Raw genomic sequence first — 20,717 nt, forward strand, 5'->3', positions numbered from 1 at the left:
CATATTATCAATAAAGGGCGATACATTATCGCCAGTTTTATCGGCAGGAAACTGCCGGTAAAGCGGTGATAATGGTCTTGATAATATATCCTTGTGAATTCTCATAGAAGTTCAGGTTATGGCGTTAACCTGGGCTTCTATGGGAATTCACAAGAATATATTATCCAGACCATTATCGCCGCTTTAGCGGTAGTCTCCTGCCGATAAAAGCGGCGATAATGTATCGCCCTTTACTGATAATATGGCACTGAAGGGCATATTATCAAGGACTGGTGTTAAAATTATCTACTTTTTATGGGCAGGAAACTGCCGATAAAACGGCGAAAATGGGCTTGATAATACGCCCTTGTTAATTCCCATCAAAGCCCATGTTCTGGGGTTACCATGGGCTTCTATAGGAATTAACAAGGGCGTATTATCAAGCCCAGATGCGGGCCCGTGGAGGGAGTTGCGGTGGGACAGGGGGGGTGGGGGAGGGGCAGGGTGGAGGTTGATAAACAATGGAATCTGGATGATTGCAGGTAAGTAAACAATTAAATTAATAAAATGAAGGGCCATATTATCAACAAAAGGCGATAGTTTATCACCGCTTTTATCGGCAGGAAACTGCAGATAAAGGGGCAATAATGGGCTTGATAATATGCCCTTGTGAATTCCCATAGCAGCCCAGGTTAACACCAGAACCTGGGCTGCTATGGGAATTTACAAGGGCCTATTAACAAGCCCATTATCGCCGCTTTATTGGCAGTTTCCTGCCGATAAAAGCAGCGATAATGTATCGCCTTTTGTTGATAATATGCCCCTTATTTCGACCCATAATATTTACAAAAGGCGATAGATTATCGCCGCTTTTATCGGCAGGAAACTGCAGATAAAGCGGCGATAATGGGCTTGTTAATATGCTGTTGTGAATTCCAATAGCAGCCCAGGTTAACACCAGAACCTGGGCTGCTATGGGAATTTACAAGGGCCTATTATCAAGCCCATTATCGCCGCTTTATCGGCAGTTTCCTGTCGATAAAAGCGGCGATAATATATCGACTTTTGTTGATAATATGCCCCTTCATTCCGTGCCCTGCATCGCATTTTGCCATGCAGAGCGCGCTACGAAATTCTGGGCATATTATCAAGGACCGGTGTTAAAATTATTGCTGTTTTATCGGCAGGAAACTGTCGATAAAACGGCGATAGTGGGCTTGATAATACGTCCTTGTTAATTCCCATAGAGGCGCATGTTCTCTCCAGAACACGGGCTTCTATGGGAATTAACAAGCGCGTATTATGAAGCCCATTATCGCCGTTTTATTGGCAGTTTCCTGCCGATGAAACAGCGATAATTTTAACACTGGTCCTTGATAATATGCCCCTATATTTGTCCCTTTTTTCTATAATTTGTAGCCTCTGTTTTTATAGTGATAATATGCCCTTTCGTTTTATTAATTTAATTGTTTACTTACCTGCAATCATACAGATTCCGTTGTTTATCACCCCCCACCCTGCTCCTCCCCTGCCTCCCACCATGGGCCGCGGCAGATAAAGCCCATTATCGCCGTATCGCCGTATAAATTGTAGCCTCTGTTTTTATAGTTCCCTCTCTCTCCTCTTACTCCTTTCTCTGTCTCGGTACTACTGTCTTTTTCTTATATTGTACTCTCTGCTGATATTGTTGTATATATTTTCTTGTCTCTCCTCTTATTCTTTCTGTCTCTTCATTTTCTTCTCTCTCTCTTATTTCATTTTTTTTTTTTAGTCCCTGTTCTGTCTTCTTTCTTGTTTCTCTCCCTCTGTATGTAGTCTGGGGATATTTAGAAGCTCCTTGTGCGTCTTTATTGTTTTATTGTGTTATTTTTTTTGTAATAGTGGCAGAAATAATGTAGTAAAATGCATATGTATTTGGAAAATGAGTCAGTGTTGTTCACTGATATGTAGTAATTATATATATGGAATATGTATAGTACGTTAAACGTTTTTTAGTAGTAAATGGTAAAATACATGGTCTGATTTTTTTTGTGTAATATCACACTGTGCATGTGTGTACATTAAGGATTTATGGGCCATATTATCAAGGACCGGTGTTAAAATTATCGTCATTTTATCGGCAGGAAACTGCCGATACGACAGCGACAATGGGTTTGATAATACGCCCTTGTTAATTCCCATTGAAGCGCATGTTAAAACCAGAACATGGGCTTCTATGGGAATTAACAAGGGCGTTTTATCAAGTCCATTATCGCCGTTTTATCGGCAGTTTCCTTCCGATAAAACGGCGATCATTTTAACACCGGTTCTTGATAATATGCCCCTATGGGGCATATCATTAAGTCTGGGAGTTAAAATGATCGCCAGTTTATCGACAGGAAACTAGATGAAGTTGCGATAATGGGCTTTATAATATGCTCAATGGAAGCTCATGTTAGATGTTCTTTCCTGTCGATAAAGTTGAGATAATTTTATCACCCAGGCTTGTTCATATGCTCCCATATTCGCTCCTTATTGCATATTTTCTACGCTCTGGGTCATATTATCAAGGCCTGGTGTTAAAATGATCACCGCTTTATTGGAAAGAAACTTCAGATAAAACAGCGATAATGGTCTTGATAATACGCCCTTGTTAATTCCCATAGAAGCCCATGTTATGGTGTTAACATGGGCTTCTATGGGAATTAACAAGGGTGTATTATCAAGCCCATTATCGCCGTTTTATCAGCAGTTTCCTGCCGATAAAACGTCGATAATTTTAACACCGGGCCTTGATAATATGGACCTCTGTTGTCATACTCCCTCCTCTCTTGTCTTACTCCTTTCTCTCTCATTATACTATCTTCTTTTTCTTATATTCTGTTCTCTTTGTATACTTTTTTTCATACTTGCTCCTATTTTTGCATATTTGTCCCACTGTTTATATTGTCTTTTGTCCTTCTATTCACCACTGTCGCCATAGTTGTTATTGTCTTCTCGTAGTACTCCCTTTCTGCTTATACGGTCAGTCTTCCTTTATATTTGTCTTTTCTCTATAGTTTTGTCTCTGTGTCTTTTACTTTCCTTCGTCTTTCTTCATATATACTCTTCTGTTGTTATATTCTATGTTTCTTCTTATTCTTGCTGTTCTTTGCAGGTATTCCCTATTGTTGTCTCATACTTTTCTTTTTCTTCTAATATTCTTGTATCTGTTCTCACATTTCTTCTGTCTTTTCTTATACTTTGCAGTCTCTACTAATATTGTCATCTTTTCTTATTGTGACATTTCTCTCCTTATTTTACCGCATGTTGTTATACTGCTCCCTGTTTTCATATTCTCCTCTCTATTCTCTTACTTCTTAATGTATCCTCTTACTAGTGAGTTTTTCTTATATTGGCTTTTGTCCTATCTTCCCTCTGTCTGTGTTCATATTTTTCCCTGTTTCTTCATATTTCTTTTCTATTTTTATTTCCCATCCTCTCTGTTTATACTTTTTTATTGTTTTCTCACATCTGTTACTGCTCCTTGATTCACTGTATACACTCTGCAGCACTTTCCTCATATTCTCTGTCTTTTCATACTGACCTTTCTCTTTATATTTGTTTGTCTTCTCATACTTTTGCCTCTTTCGTCATACACTTTTCAGTGTTTATAATCCTCCATCTGTTTATACTCCTTCTTTTCACTTCAGACTGTATCCTCTGTTCTACTTTACCCCTTTTTTCCTTTTGCTCCACTTTTCCTGACATTGTTCGTGCTTTCTTCTGGTACTGTTCTCTCTGTCCTTTTACATACTGTCCTTTGCTAGTATTACTTTTTTGTTCTTATAGTTTTTTTCACATGTTCCTTCTTTTTATCTTTAGAGTCTTTCTCTCTCTTCTTATAGTGTCCCCTCTGTACTCTTACTCTCTTTTTTTTCTTCGTATACTCTTTGTTCTTCTTATATTTCCATCTTTCTCTTCATACTCTCCCTTACCTATTCATACTTTCCAGTTTATCCATACTTCCTTTAATCTGTTATATTGCAGTGTCTATGTATACTCTCTTTTTTATTATATTTTCCCTTGTTTCATGCTCCTTCTTCTTTTGTTGTAAGTCCTTTTATTTTTATAGTCCAAGGTTTGTCCTCATGATCCTCCCTCCGTTCTTGTAAGTAATATAATAGAATATTTGATATATTTATTTTTGTAATGTTACTTATATTTTTTTGTTATAGATTCTGTTTATCGATACTGAAAAAACTATATGATGCCTACTAAGGTTGAAAAGCGGAAACAACAAAAGAAATGTGTGTATTTGAAGAGAAGTCATCAACAAGATTTGCATAAACAGAAATATGTTAACGAAGAGAAAGAAAGTCCTGGTAAGACAAGGAACACTTTTTTGAGGAAAATATTAAAGACTAAGAGTATTGTGCACAAACAGAAAAATGTTACTAGTATATCAGCAATGAAAAAGAAAAATGCAAATAAAGAGAACAATCATGGAAAATCAAGTGCAGAGAAAACTGTATAGTAAAAGGAGGAAACATCAATTTATGGAAATTAGGAAAAAATGTTCTATAATAGATTTCTCTCAAATTTAATTAAAGAAATGAAGGTATGTAAGAAAAAACTGTATTTTATAAGAAGAAGAAAGGAATTGAAAATTTACTTCAGAAAGCTTTGGAACTAAAAAGAAAATTATTTATTTTAGTAATCAATAGAATTAGATCACTAGATAAGCCAATCCATTTAATGAAGGCCAAAAGTAAGTGGAGAAGAGTAATTAACAGAAGTAATGTTTGTACGTTTTTTTGGGGTGAATGGAAACATAGTTCAAGTTCTGAACCTTTTTTTAATGAAGAAAGTTATCTTCAGAGTAATGATTTGTTGCATGCAGTTGACACTAGTGGTTGTGCTTATGAGGTTAGAAATGGTTGTCCTATTGAGAAAGAGAACATTGTTACTAGAAATGCAGAAGAGGTGTTAGCTGGTGAAGTTTTAGGGAGACGTTCTAAAGCTCCAGTGTACACTTGGAATTGTAATAGTATTTGCAGTGTGCGGCAAGAATCTATTGATTTTTTACGCAATTTCTTACGTACCTATACTAAGAAAAGTGTTAACAAAAGATTAAGATTTTGAAAGTACTAGACCCTTGCAGAGTGAGAGAAAATACTGTTTTGCAAGGTCATTCTCTGGCTTGTGTTTCTAAAAAAGTATGTTGAAGTGTTTTTCACCATTTCAGGATGTTAGCAGTACATCATTCTGAAATGAGGAAATTAGTGAGAACATTGTATTATGCAAAAAGTCCAGCACTAATGTTGAAAAAGTTAAACAGTGCTCTTTTGCGTGGATCTGTATCAGATGTAACAAATGTTTGTGATGAAATTCAGATTAGTAACTTTGGTCCTCAGAAAGACAGTGCAGAAACTGAGACATTAATAGAAGAAAATGTGGAAGAAAATGTAGAACATTGCAGTGTAGAAAATATTGAGCACGAAATTATAAAGTTTAAGGTGATTTCAGGTGAAAGGCCAAAATTGTCTTGAATCTGTTGTCGACGAATTCATTACAAAAATCAGACCAGGAGTGTTGATTTGTATTTAAAAAGTGAAAAGGAAAATAATAATGAGTGGAAGGATTTTGCAACCTATTTGTTGGTTGAGAATTGTTTTGATTTGGGTTCTTATCAGCGTATTTGTAAATATTGTTATAACAAATTAGATGAGAACAAAATCCTGCTAGAGCTGTGCATAATAACCTTGAGTTGGTAAATATTCCTTCTGAACTGATGAATTTAAATACCTATGAGTCTATTCTTATTCAATGTGTGCATCCATTTCAGGCTATTGTTCATATGGAGCCTAAGACAGGAAAATTGCCCCCTTCAGATTTACAGAGAGGATTAAAGGGAAGAGTTGTATGTTTGCCTCTAGATTTAAATAAAAATATTGAAACTATTAGTGTAGAAAATGTAGAGGATTAACCTCTAATTATTCTTGTTAATGGCGTTCCTACTAAGAGTAAGAAAATCTGTCAAGAATTAGTGGATGTTAGGAAAGTGAAAAAGGCAATGTTGTATCTGGTAAAAAATAATCAATATTACAAAAATGTGTCTGTGGGAGAAGAAGAAATAACTGTACAAGAAGATTGTGACTTGCCATCTGGACAAATTGAAAAAGTGGATGTGTCCAGAACTGAAGAAATCTACGAACATTACAGTGTTCATCCATTGCATTCCAAAGAAATGATGGGGAATGCTATAGAGTTATTTCAAATGAAAGAAGCAAAAGGAAGTCCCATTAGTGTATGGGAAAAAAGCTTGGAAGCTCGTTGTTTCCCTCAGTTGTTTTCAACAGGAAAAGGAGGACGATATGATGAACAACCTGTGCAGATTACTGCATCGAATACCGGACATCAAGATTATATGCAGAAGATCCAAGATTTCGACAATGTATTCCTTATTTGTTTCATCTTTTGTTTGAGAGTGATTTGTCTGGACTTTCTTATGTAAACCATATATTGAAAACAGGTGTACATCTGCAAAATGTTTCGGCAAAGGAATCTATGGATAAAGTACAGCAGAAAGATAATGTTTTGGAATCTCAGCTGATTAATCTGATGGCATGTCAGCGTGGTACTAATGAGTACTGGTACCATCGTCATGGAGAACTGAAATGTATGCTAAGGAACTTAGGAACTCCTACATGGTTCCTTACTCTAAGCTGTGCTGAATATGCTTGGGATGATTTACTTCAATTTCTTCGAGAGGCAAATCCAAAGATAGTAAATATTGAATACAAGACACCTGGAGAATTGTGCTGTTTGGATCCTGTTAATGTATGCAGGTATTTCAATCATATAATCGAAGCTATGATGTCTTTTATCACCAATAAAAAAAATCCTCCTCTTGTAGAGGTTCTGGATTTCTTTTGGAGAAAGGAGTATCAAGCGAGAGTGCTCCTCACATGCATATGCTATTATGGATCAAAGATGCTCCCAAATTTGGAACAGACTCAGATGACACTGTGTTGTCTTTTAATGAAGAATATGCTACATGTGATGTACTCAAAAGTACACAAGATAAAGACTTAAGACAACAAGTCTTACGATTCCAAAGCCGTCATTGTGGGAAATACTGTTGTCGAAAGTACAAATCTAAGGACAAATTCTACACCAAATGCCGTTTTGCATTTCCACGACCAGTAATATCGAAAGGAAGAGTGAACAGTTTTATGTCATCTTTGTGACATACTATCACAAGAAAGTCTCCAAAAAATACCTACACTTAATGAAGAGTCAAAATACATAAATGACTATAACTCAGTCATTTTGTCCATGTGGAATGCTAAAATGGATATTCAATAAGTTGCAGACAATTCCATTGCTGTTGCTCAATATGTGACATCGTACAAAACACAGTCAGAAAATATGGAATTGAAGGAAATGTGGGAAGAGATTTCCCATGAGAAGAGTCTAAGTAAGAAGTTATACAGTTACAGATTGAAGATGTTATCTCATTGAGAAATTGGAGCGTATGAATGCTCGGATCGCTTATCATCTGCGCGTCTGTACTCCAAATCTAGAAGAATCATTTGGGTGTGTCTAGGTCTTGCTGCAACACGAAACCGAGTACTTAAATCTGTACAAGAAATTAAATAATTAGCTGAAAAAGAGCCAGAAAGTACAGATATTGTGAAAACAAATATGTTGGATACATATTATCCAAATAGAAGTCATCATCTTGAGAACATTCGTCTCTATGAAGTGCTACAAAACTATATTTTTAAATGGAATATTACAGAAAACATCAATAATGGTATATATGCTGTGATTGGTTCTGAAGGATGTCTGGTGAAAGAAAGAAAAGGACATTTGATTAATCACCATAAACTGAGTTGGGAAACACCTGACAAAAGGGAATTTTACTATTTAGCTCTTTTGCAACTTTTCAAGCCATGGCGTTCAGAATTGGAATTACTTGGAGATTTCGAGAGCTATGAAGCTTCCTTCAATACAACTAAAGATACTATAGAATGTCCCGTTTTTGCTAATTATGTGAAAATGTTGAACGACGAAATTGAGCAAGAAGCTACAATTGCAGTTGAGATTGCTAGAGATAGTTCTCAAGACAGTCAAACTTCTGCTCCGTTGAGTCAGGACCCACTAGGAGAACCAATTGTTCAAAATGAAGCAGCAACTGCTATGGAAGAGGTGGAAACAGCAATGTATCAAGCTCAAGAAGATGTAAAAAACTTAGGAAACTTTGAAGATCAACTAAATATTGAGCAGAAAGAAATATATGAGCAAGTGGGAGAACAGATTCAGCATGGATTACGTCATGAGAAGAAAGAGTGCTCTTGCTCATCATTTGAACCTATCCGAATGTACGTGAGTGGACAAGCTGGAACAGGCAAACGTTTTTTAATTAAAGTAATCACAACTTTTCTACAGAAAACAACTGAGTCGCATTTGTCTTGTGTTGTCACTGCTCCAACTGGATTAGCAGCACATAATATTAATGAATTACTGTACATCGTTTATTAATACTTCCAGTAGAGCATGAAAACAAATTAGAATACCACAGGCTATCTGGAGAAGCTTCTTGTGAAGTTTCAAGAGTGTTGAGGAAAATGAAACTTCCCATTATTGATGAGGTAAGCATGGTATCAAACTTAATGCTTGCCTTTGTGTATTTATGAATGCAGCAAATTCTTAAAACAGAGTATGACGTATTATTCGGAGGAAAACACGTCATAGTTTTTGGAGATCTTCTACAACTTACTCCTGTTAAAGGACAACCAGTGTTTAAAACTCTGGTTCATAAAGATACTAGAAAGTCTTTGGGGAGCATTGGAAATGTAAACATTTGGTCATATTTTCAGTATAAGGAACTTATTACAAATATGCGACAGGCAAATTATGCTGATTATGGAACTATTCTTCAAGATATAAGAATTGGAAAAATGAGCGAACATGGCAAACAAGCTTTACAGAGATGATTACTTTCCAATTTGTTTCCAAATGAAAATATCGTCCCAGAGAAAATATACATGAGAATTGCAGAAAACAAATCTGTAATCTGCTTAGTGCCAACACTGCGTGAATGTGGTATATTCAATGAAGAAATGTTAAAGTTGGAAAATGAAGAAATTATAAAATTGGAAGCAATTGATAAAATAGAACATGAAGGAATCACTATTATTTTGAGTGAAAAGTTGAAGAGGAAATTGGATTCTTTAGAGAAATCGATAAGTAAAACTGCTGGTTTAGAAAAGAATTTATATGCATGTGTAAACTGTAGGGTAATTTTACGACGTAATTTGAATGTAGAAAAAGGTTTAGTAAATGGAGCAATCGGTAAAATTGTTGATTTTGTTAATTATGTAAATAGAGGTGGGATTGAATTTTTGAAAATCAAATTTGATGAAATTGCTGAAGTAGAACAACTTAGTCATTCTGCAGCTCGATTTTTGCTTGTAAAAGATTTGTATGTCTGCAGAAAACAGTTTCCTGTTTCTTTGGCATATGCGGTGACCATTCATAAATCTCAAGGTTTAAGTGTAGATAGTGCTTTAGTGAATATTGGAATTCCCGTGTTCAAAGAGGGGATGGCATATGATGCTTTGTCTCGAGTCAGAACTTTATCTGGATTGTACTTGATTGATTTTGATGAGACAAAGGTTTGTGCAGATGCAAATTGTGTGAAAGAGTATAATAGGTTAAGAAGAGAGAATATTCACCCAATTTAGGTCAATATCCAGTATTTGAAAAGTGTGTGGTATGTAGAAGAAGAAGATGTGAGAATATCTGTAGTGAAACTGTAGAGAAAGAAAAAAACAAGATGTAGTTGCACCTGCAAGTAAAAAGAGAAAGGAAAGTGTTAAAGAGAATGTTGGTTATTGGTTTGAAAATAGTTGTGGCGTCAACTGCTATGCTAATGTAGTTGTTAATGTTGTTTTTTTCTTGAAAGTTTGCAACAGCAAATTGTAGAAAATCGGGACAAAAGATTCTGTTCATTGTTGAATTCTGTTTATGAGAAATGTAGTAGTGATAAAAGTAAAATACAAAGTGTTTCTGATATTCGAAATGTTTTGGACATGTGTTCTGGTTCTACTCAATTTACGCAGAATATTCAGCAAGATTGTCAGGAATTTTTAATGTTTATGCTTGGTGTACTGGAAGATGAAGGTATAGATGTTGAAAACCTTTTTGGCCTTTCTTATAAATGGCAACATGACTGTCAAAATTGTTTGTTTACATGTAGCACTAACATAGACACTGAAAGATTAATATATTTGACTTTACCTGACTGTGAATCAGTGTCTTTTAACAATCTAATTAGAGGAGCAAGTCAAAACATGGAGTGTAGCCAATGTAAATCAGAAATGTCATCAACATTCCTTATACAAAGATATGGACAGTATATTATTTTAATGCTGCAATGTTGTGGAGCTGATGGAAGAAAATTGGATACTTTAATAAAAAATGTTGTGGCCGGTAAATGTTCAATATCAGGAAGAACTTTTGTGGCTGTTGTAATTATTTTTCATGATGGACCTTCTACCACATCTGGACATTACATTGTTTATTTAAAATGTGTGAAAGGTTGGATACATTGTAATGATAGTCAATTCGTTTTTAAGCAACGTTTGCCCAAAGAGGTACGAAATTCTTATCTAATATTTTTAAAGGCAAAATTTTAAGATCAAAATTTGCCCTTTAGGATTACTGCTGTTAAGGTAGATTAGTCTGGTGTTGTAGAGTATTTTGTAAGTGAGGGTGAGGAGCTTGAAGGTGATCCTCTTGTTGATATTGAGGTAGTGTAGGTGTATCAGGTGGTGAGTGATGTGGCTGCAGCAGGGAACATTCATAATCACTCAGGTGGAGGTCTTTTGGATTTGTTGTAGTTGTTGTAGGTGTTTGGCTGGAATTCCTGTGTAGAGTGTTTTGCCACAGTGTAGTCTGCTGCTGATGAGGGCATGTGTCACTGTTTTTCTTCTTTTGGGTAGTATCCACTTGTAAATGTTGTGGAACATGTGGAGGGTGTTATAGCAGTACAAGGAGACGGTGTAGACTTAGTTACCCATGGAGAGGGAGGAGTTGAGGTTGAATCCTAGGTTGTGAATATGGTTGATAGGTGTTGGTACTGTTCACAGTGTAGTCAGGTAGTAGGAGTTGTCCGAGGCTGAGGGGGTGGGTCTGAGGATGAGTACCTTGATCTTGTGTGAGTTTATGTTTACAGTGCTGCTTTTTATGTAGTTGGTGACGTCTTTCATTGTGTCATGGAGGTTGCTTTTGGTGGTATGTGGCTTCTTGGTGAGAAGAGGATGAGCTCGGTGTTGTTGATGTAGGAGACGATGTTGAGGTTGTGATGGTGGGCTACTTGTGTGAGGGTGGCCATGTAGATGTTGAACAGCGTCGGACTGATGGATGAGTCAAGTCAGTCAAAGCACGCTTTATTCGATTTTCAAAAAACCATAAAAAGCACATACAATACATATACATTAAAATCACAATTCATAATTAAATAATACAACAAAGTGACCTAAAATTTTACTAAGCTACATCACGTCAGATACTAATAAAAGATACCTTATTCACAATAAAATGTTCAGTGGGGCTCGTTTTTTCCTAAAATGAAAGGCTTCTGCTAGGAAACTGGCCACACTAAAGGTAATATAGATGTTGCCCAACATCTGAAGGTAAAGTAAGGCAGGTCTAACTTGAATAAAACCCGCCTCCCTCAGCACAGGTAATAGATGTTTTTTCCTAGCAGCAGAATAAAACTCACAGAACATCATAAAATGCGTGGTATCCTGCTCAGAAAATTTATCACAGTCACAAGGGGGTGCATCTTTCGAATGATTCCATGAAGGATAATAACCTAGAGAGAATTGGATTAGATTGAACCTGAATCTTGTTAATAAAAATCTGTGAAGGGGTCTTGTGACAAAGTTCAAATATGGTTCCAGGGTTGGGGTAGTAATTAACAAGGCATGAGCTCTTATAGATGGTTTCATCATTTCCCTCCCCTCTCTGCTAAGGCGGAGCCTATCTGTAAAATGGACTTTAATCCACTTTACATCCTCTCTCTTAATGTTGCGAGGAGATGAGAAAAGTTCCACTCTACCCAAAGCTGAGAAAGTGTTTTTTAAAAACTTCAACCAGGGTATTTTCATGGCATGGTCCAAAGACATGACGTCCTCCAGAATAAGATGGTTTAAAGTTAATTCTGGATTCAGCCATGTCCTTGCCCAAAGTAAGAGAGGTGCCAAATTCAGCTTGTCTGTGATATAACCCAAACCTACTTCCTCATGGATAGAGAATGTGGGGGTCGATTTTGGCACTGAGAGCAATTTTCTAATTAGCCTGTTTTCTACCCTTTGGATGTTTTCTTGGGTAACATAACCCCACAGGGCAGCCCCATAGGAGGCAATGGGGATGCACTTGGTGTTATAAACCTTCAAAAGTGCTTCCATTGGCCTGGCCCCCAACCTTTTGGTGAAGCCCAGCAACGCAGTTGTTGACCGTGCCAGGGCTAAACTCTTTGCCTTTAGCTGTGGGGCCCAAGACCCCCTTTCGTCAAAAAGGACCCCCAAATAGGGAAAAACCGGGACCCTGGAAACCACCTCCCCCTTACATTTAAAAGTTTTAGATGTTAATTTCCCTCTCTGCTTCCCCACTATCATAGTGTGATATTTTTTCGCATTTACTTTCAGGTCGAGTTTTTCCATAAAGGAGCCAAAACAATCCAGTAATGTCTGCAGACCGATGCCTGTACGGGCAATCAGTACCGCATCATCTTCGTATAGGAGGGCCGGAATTGACTGACCTCCCGCCCGCGGCACACCTGCACCCCCTTCCTCCAGCTGTTTTTCCAGCCCATTTATGTAAATGGTGAAAAGGGGGGGGGCCAGGATACACCCTTGGCGGACCCCTTTCTCTGACCTGAAAGTCCCCGTACATCTCCCCTCATTTGTGACCCTTACTTTGGCAAATAACTCCTGGTGTAGAGAGGCTAAAAAAGCAACAGGGAAGAGTCTATCCCTATCTCGAGTAGGATTGACCATAATTTGGACCTATTTACCAAATCGAAGGCCGAGGAGAGGTCCATAAAGGCCAAATAAAGGGAACCCTCCCCGGCCACCACATATTTGGCAATTAGAAGGTGCAAGTTCAAGCATTGGTCCAGGGTGCCTCGTTTCTCCCTAAACCCATATTGTATGTTTGATAGCCCTCCGCAGGTCTCCAGATTTTCCCTGAGTTTAGCCAATAAGACTCTGCCCAGGATCTTAATGGCAGAGTCCAGAAGGGAAATGGGTCTATAACACCCCGGGTCATCGCGTTTTCCTTTTTTAAAAATTGGTACTATGATGGAGATTGCCCAGGTATTTGGGAACACCTTATCATTTGCTGCCCTAAAGACTTTAGTTAATATCTTTGACCAGATTTTCGGAGAGTATCTATATAGGTCCGCAGGTACACCATCAACTCCTGGGGCCTTATTTTTTGATATCTCTAAAATGGCCTTTAGAAACCTCCTCCTCTGGGAAGACTATCGGGGGGGCGGCCTGCGCTATCAATTGGCAGTGCTTGACTATATCATTCTTCTCGCCATAGATATCTTTAAAGTGACCCACCCACTTCTCGTCCTGGATAACACAGTCGGTGGCTACATTTAGTTCATCTGCAAAGAAAGGATGATTAATAATTTCCCAAAATTTTTTACTGTCACGTAGGACATCAACAGAAAGCAGTCTATCCCACGCTTCACTTTTAATTTCATCTTTTCTTACCTTTAAAGTCTTTTTATATTCTCTCCTCAAGCTGGCAATAAGCAGCCTGTCCCTTGGTACAGCTTTCAGTGCATGCAATAAACGGGTGTGTATCCGTGAACAATCAGCATCAAACCATCTTGACATACTAGAAATTTTCTTAGAGGGCATAACAGTCAAATCCATCATAACTTGGGCACAAATGGATTCAAAGGCTTGAACAATTGAACTATTAGAGGCCTCTTGATCCAAACATACCTCTATTTCTCCCTCAATTTTAGGCAATAAAATTGACATAAATTCTTCTGGAATCACCTTGCCCCACTTGAGCCTTCTCCCTTGGTCAGAGGGCACAGGTATTGCCTGCACCTGTTGACAACCAGACCCCACTCGTTTAAACTCCCCCCAACTCATCTTCATTACCACAGGATTATGATCACTGAAAGGTGACAGGGTTGTTCTATAGGTTAATACCTGTGATAGAAGCACCGGCGTGGCAAATATGTAATCAATTATAGACCCTTGCGGAGATCCTTTGTATGTAGGGACTCTTTCCCTCCCATCTGTGTTTAGGGGTTCATAAAGATTAAAACTGGCCATTAGAGCCTCCAGGGCCTCACCAGATTTTGTATGTTCAAAATGGGGTATGGATGTTCCAGTTGGGCCTAAATGTTCACCCAAGTGACAGGGAAAATTGCATAAATGCGTATTAAAATCACCTAACACGATGAGCTCAGATACAGTGTGCTTACTAAGACTGAAATTATATAAAAATGTCTCTAGGTGTGCAATGTGATCAGTATCCATTGCCCTCTCCCAGGAATTATAAAAATTAAGTAATAAAATTGAATGGGTCGAAGAAACAGTCCATTCTACAATTAATGGGTTAGGGGAACCTGAGTCCAGCTGTTTAAAAGACCCCGCGAGGTTAAGGGAAAAAAGAAAAATTAAACCCCCTTTAGCTCTCCCTGCTTGACTGGGTGTCGTTGGGACAAAGAAGGTAACAAAACCATCCAACCAAACATCACATGAGGTTTCCCAGGATTCTTGTAAAGCTATGACATCAAAAGAGGTGATGAAATTAATCCATAGCGGGTCATATTAATCCATAGCGGGTCATGTGGAGGGTGTTATAGCAGTACGAGGAGACGGTATAGACTTAGTTACACATGGAAAGGGAGGACTTGAGGTTGAATCCTAGGTTGTGGATATGGTTGGTAGGTGTTGGTACTGTTTACAGTGTAGTCAGGTAGTAGGAGTTGTCCGAGGCTGAGGGGGTGGGTCTGAGGATGAGTACCTTGATCTTGTGTGAGTTTATGTTTATAGTGCTGCTCTTTATGTAGTTGGTGACGTCTTTCATTGTGTCATGGAGGTTGCTTTTGGTGGTATGTGGCTTCTTGGTGAGAAGAGGATGAGCTCGGTGTTGTTGATGTAGGAGACGATGTTGAGGTTGTGATGGTGGGCTACTTGTGTGAGGGTGTCCATGTAGATGTTGAACAGCGTCGGACTGATGGATGAGTCCTGGGGGACCCGTAGATGAAGTCGGTGGTTTTGGATTAGAAGGCTGGGAGGCGGACGTTTGGGATTGCTATTGAACAACTTCCAAACAAAGGATTTGATGCATACTATTTGGCCGTGTGGAATAGTGTGTGAAACCATTAAGGACTTTTTGTTGTGTAGTTTGTCCGCATATATTTGTAAGTAACATTATTTACAGTGTAAGAAAATTTATCATAATGTTGTGTTATTTTATGATTGTTTGAGATGTGTCATATTTATGTAAGAAATTTCTCTTAGGAAAAAACATTTAAGATATGTTTTATTTCTATTTTTTAAATTGTTATTGAGAATGTTGAATGTTTTTTTTAAAGATAATCTTATTGATTGTCTATTTTTTGCCCGCTGTTATGTGATGAGTACTATTGAACTCACTGTTTCTAGTGAAATTCAATATATTCTGAGAACAGCAAAAAAAGCGAATGAAATGGTTTACGAATTATTTTGTGTTGTAAAATATATATTGTAACTGTATTTTTTTGTGTCTTCCACAGGTGATAATTTTATAATATATCATTTTTTTATTATTTATTATGCTTAAGGTAAGTACAAGTAACTGGCAGCTGCGGCCCGTGGAGGGAGTTGCGGTGGGGCAGGCAGGCGGGGCGGGGAGGGACAGGGTGGGGGGTGATCAGCAGCGGAATCTGGATGATTGCAGGTAAGTAAACAATCAAATTAATAAAATGCATTTTGTACTGCGCCCTGTATCACAAATGTGATGCAGGGCAGGGACAAAGGAGCATATTATCAACAAAAGGCGATACATTATCGCCGCTTTTATCGGCAGGAAACTGCCGATAAAGCGGCGATATTGGGCTTGATAATAGGCCCTTGTAAATTCCCATAGCAGCCCAGGTTCTGGTGTTAACCTGGGCTGCTATTGGAATTCACAACAGCATATTAACAAGCCCATTATCGCTGCTTTATCGGCAGTTTCCTGCCGATAAAAGCGGCGATAATCTATCACCTTTTGTTGATAATATGGGCCAAAATTTGTTTTATTAATTTAATTGTTTACTTACCTGCAATCATCCAGATTCCGTTGTTTATCACCTCTCACCCTGCCCCGCCCGCCTGCCTGTCCGTCCGCAAGTCCCTCCACGGGCCATGGCTGAAAGACGCGGTAGCGATCTAGTCATTTACCACAGAGTTGTGGGGAATCCTTGGTGAGGCGTGCGGTCACTAACGAGTGCGCACTTCACCAAAGACGTTCTGGAGTTCAGACCCGTTTTCAATTGCTCTTTCGACATTCCTGGAGAGAAAGTGGAAATATTTTATGTGAGAGTTAAAGAACATTGTATGACAAGTTAGTGAGTAAGTAAACTTACCTGACATTATAGACAATATTGAATGTACTCAGTTGATGTATTTTCTCTAACTTAAAACAAGAAACGATAAAAATCGTGTTAAGCAAGGCCTTAAGGGAAAAGAACACATTGCGTACGGAATATCAGAAACACTGTTGAATTAAGAAGGAACATTAGTGAAAAACATAAGATATTCAAGGATTGACAGAATAGGTAACAAGCAACTGCATAAAGAAAGGTTAGTAGAGGAACACAAGGAAATTAATAATATAAAAATTAGACAATAAACTGAGAGGCCTAGGTTAATGAATGTTATGTAATTATAGGTTATAAGCAGTGAGAAAAATAAAGAACCGCAAGCTACAAGGTTGCAAATAAATACTAGAGGATAGGGTAGTTCGAAAGTTGAAGAGGTAGGTAATTAGTAGGGTTAGACTAAGTTATAGATGAGGAATAGAGATAGAGTAAAGACATGAAGTATCCAAAAAGTAGTGTGATAATGATGTCTAAATATATACAGATACACAGTGTTATTCTGGACAATGAATAGTATCTTTTGCATTTTACTAAAACACATTTATTATTTTGGAATTGGTAAGGTGAATAGATATATTCTACATTTTTAGTAGTGTATTTTAGTGTAATAGCCTGAGTCTTTTCCTATAGTCATAAGGAGTGATTGGTTTCGAAATTTAAGAAAAGCTAAGAACAGGATATTGTTATAAGTTATTATATTTATATAGCTTTGCGAAGGAGTAAAACTGTAGTAATGGAATGTTATTAGATAATAGTATTTATATAGTATTTTTTGTAGGCCAAAATAGGTGAAAACTATAGTTTTGTATTATATCTTATGAAAAGTGATAAAATGAACTGTTTATATTTTTATAGAAGGGGAAATGAGTGCTGCAGAAATGAGGTGCGATTTCGAAGACAAAAGCTTTGATGGAGAATTTCTAGAAGTATTAAATTATGTTGAAATGTTAGAACAAATTAATTCAGAAGCTGCTAACGAGGCAATTGATCTGAATGACATATCTGATGAACTTGTGTTGGAATGTCTGTTCAATTATGAGATGTTACAAAAATAAATGTATTGTTTAAAAATAATAAAGGTTTGAGAACTATCTACTACTGTATTTATTGTACTAAAAGTGAAGCACTTATAGATTCAGTTATATATTCTTTAAATGTTTGTATTGATGTACAATATGCAAAGTGGGTCCGAGGGTATGGTTTCCTTAAAATTCATATGGAGTATACATGCAGTCTTGTATGCTCCTGCAAACGTGTGTTTTATGCCTTCAATTTCCCAGTCTGTAACCTTAGACTTGCTCCAAACACTCTGTCACTGTTGTTTTAGTTTTGTAGTGAGTCATTTATCGGTATGTAGTAATCCATTCACTACATTACAACACTAATGGGCACATATATAATAACTGGCCTATCCCCAGGAATATTTTAGTTATTGTGTTCCGTGATACCACCACCATGGATGTGCAGTATTTACTATGCGGTGTACCATGGGTCAAAAATGGCACATATATGTGATGTATCTGTGCTGTAAAGGTGGTGCATTGTTTGAGTTATGTTGCAAGTGGAACACATTTCCAGCAATGGTCTGGGGGCCCTATACTGAGAATGCTGTGTCAATCCTTAGACCTGCTTCAAGCTAGTGCAGCGATTTGACACAGCATGAGCCCTAAAGTGACAAAGTGAAATCTTGTAGATTTCAGTCAGCCACTTTTAGGAGGTGTTCCTGCGCCGGAACGCCCCCCCCTCCCTCCCCCATATGTACAAATGTCTTCTTCTGGTACAGGGATTTACAATGTGACGCACCTCCCAGAGACATCACATTCTAAATACCACATACCATGGCGAATCTTTGCACCATCGCTCATCAGAAAAGTGATGCAACGGCGGTGTAAAAGAGGCACAAGGGTGTTGTAAATCTGCCCCTAACAAACACTTACAAATTCACCCAGGCAGTTTTAGTAGCAGTGCATTCTTTTTGAGTTTACTTTTGTTATTATTATTTTATATTGAAATGTAACTTTAAAAATGAAATAAATATAAGTATTTATAATAAAATTGCAGGAAATTACTATAAAAAGAAAGAAATATAATAATGAATACATTCTAAAATTATCATTTACAAAACCTTTGAAATTCACGGAAAAAACCATAGGTTTCAGGCAAGTTATAGTTAGGAATTAGCATTTACAAAACATTAGAAATTCACTGAAAAAACCATAGGTTTCACCCATGTTATAGTTAGCTGGACATTTCTCTCATATAAAATCATTGAAATTTCCACGTTATAGTTAGTTCAGCTAACTATAACTCGCGCACCCGCATTGCACTGCTGATGATGTCACATATTACATCAAACATCACATGGTCAGTAACATCACTGATGAAATCACTGATGTCATCTCAAATGACATCACTGATGACAACACTGATTACATCATCCTTGTGAAGGAGTGGCAGAGCTCCTCTCACCCTAATATAACCTTTGATACACACATTCAAAAATAGATACTAACATACCGGTTACAACAACCTATTCAGTAATTCCAATATCTACATACACATCCACTCATCCACCAACAGTTCTATATAGTCACTTAAACATGTACTCACTCATCATATGTACTCATACACCTAGACATCCTGTTACACACCGATACTCATCCATACAGTTACTCACACACATACTCACACATGCAAGTAAACTATCAAACATCCATTTGTTTGCATATACAGCTATACACACACCACTACACTTACTTTTACAGAAACGTACACATACTTACTCTCTTAAACAATCAGTTATAGAAACACATATACTTATTTATACAGGAACTTTTTCAGTGAACATATATATATATTCACTGAAAAAACCATAGGTTATAGACCATATATAGTTAGGAATTAGCATTTAAAAAACCTTATTTTACTCACACAAAACCATTGAAATTCCATATATAGTTAGTTGCACTAACTATATATCGCGCACCCGCAATCCACTGCTGATGATGTCACATATTACATCATTCATGACATGGTCAGTGACATCACTGATGACATCACTGATGACATCTCAAATGACATCACTGATGACATCACTGATAACAACATCCAGTGATTTTTTGTTTCTGTAAAGTTTAAATATGTCTTACATATTGAAGAATGAGTGGATGTATAAGTGTCTGGACGAAGGATTTAGTAGGTGCATGACTGACTGTATGAGTGAGTGATTAAATGTGTCTCACTGAGTGCACGGGTTAGTGACTAAACTGTCTTAATTTGTGCATCATTATGTTTGTTGTTCTGTAAACTGCTGCATGTGTTGATCAGTAGCTATATGAGTAAGTATATGGGTTATTGATTGGTTGCTCAAGTATTTGTATGGGAGACTGAGTGTGTGTGTGGGTGCCTGGGAGGTGTATGACTCTGTGCATAGATGTGTGAGCAGTTGATTCACTAGATGTATGGGTTCAAAAGTGCATGTGGAAACAGCTGTATGGGTGGTTGACTGTGTGCATGAGTGCATTGGTGAGTGAATGGATATCTCAGTGCTACATGTCAAAGTAAGTACATATGTAAAACACAGTACATGTGAGAGTTGGCATATATAAATAACTGTGCATGAGAGCCACTGAATGTGTGAGTAGCTGTATGGATCATTGTGAACTTGTATCAGGGATTGTATAAGAGAGTAAATATGTGTTAGTATATGCTTGAATAAGTAAGGTGTGTATAACTGTATAGTTGAGGAAATGGAGGTGAGATTGTTTCTTTGCATGACTGACTAGGTGTGTGAGTAACTCCATGGATGAGTGACAGTGTGTGAGTTTCTGTATACACTGAGTGTATCTAAGGTTATATTAGAGTCTGAAGAGGTTTATCGTATTAGCACAAGAATGATGTCAAATGAGATGTCATCAGTGATGTCATCAGTGATGTCATTTGAGATGTCATCAGTGATGTCATCAGTGATGTCACTGACCATGTCATGAATGATGTAATATGTGACATCATCAGCAGTGGATTGCGGGTGCGCGATATATAGTTAGTGCAACTAACTATATATGGAATTTCAATGGTTTTGTGTGAGTAAAATAAGGTT

This window comes from Lissotriton helveticus, chromosome 2_1 (genome assembly GCF_964261635.1).
Source record: "Lissotriton helveticus chromosome 2_1, aLisHel1.1, whole genome shotgun sequence".
Classification (NCBI taxonomy): Eukaryota; Metazoa; Chordata; class Amphibia; order Caudata; family Salamandridae; genus Lissotriton; species Lissotriton helveticus.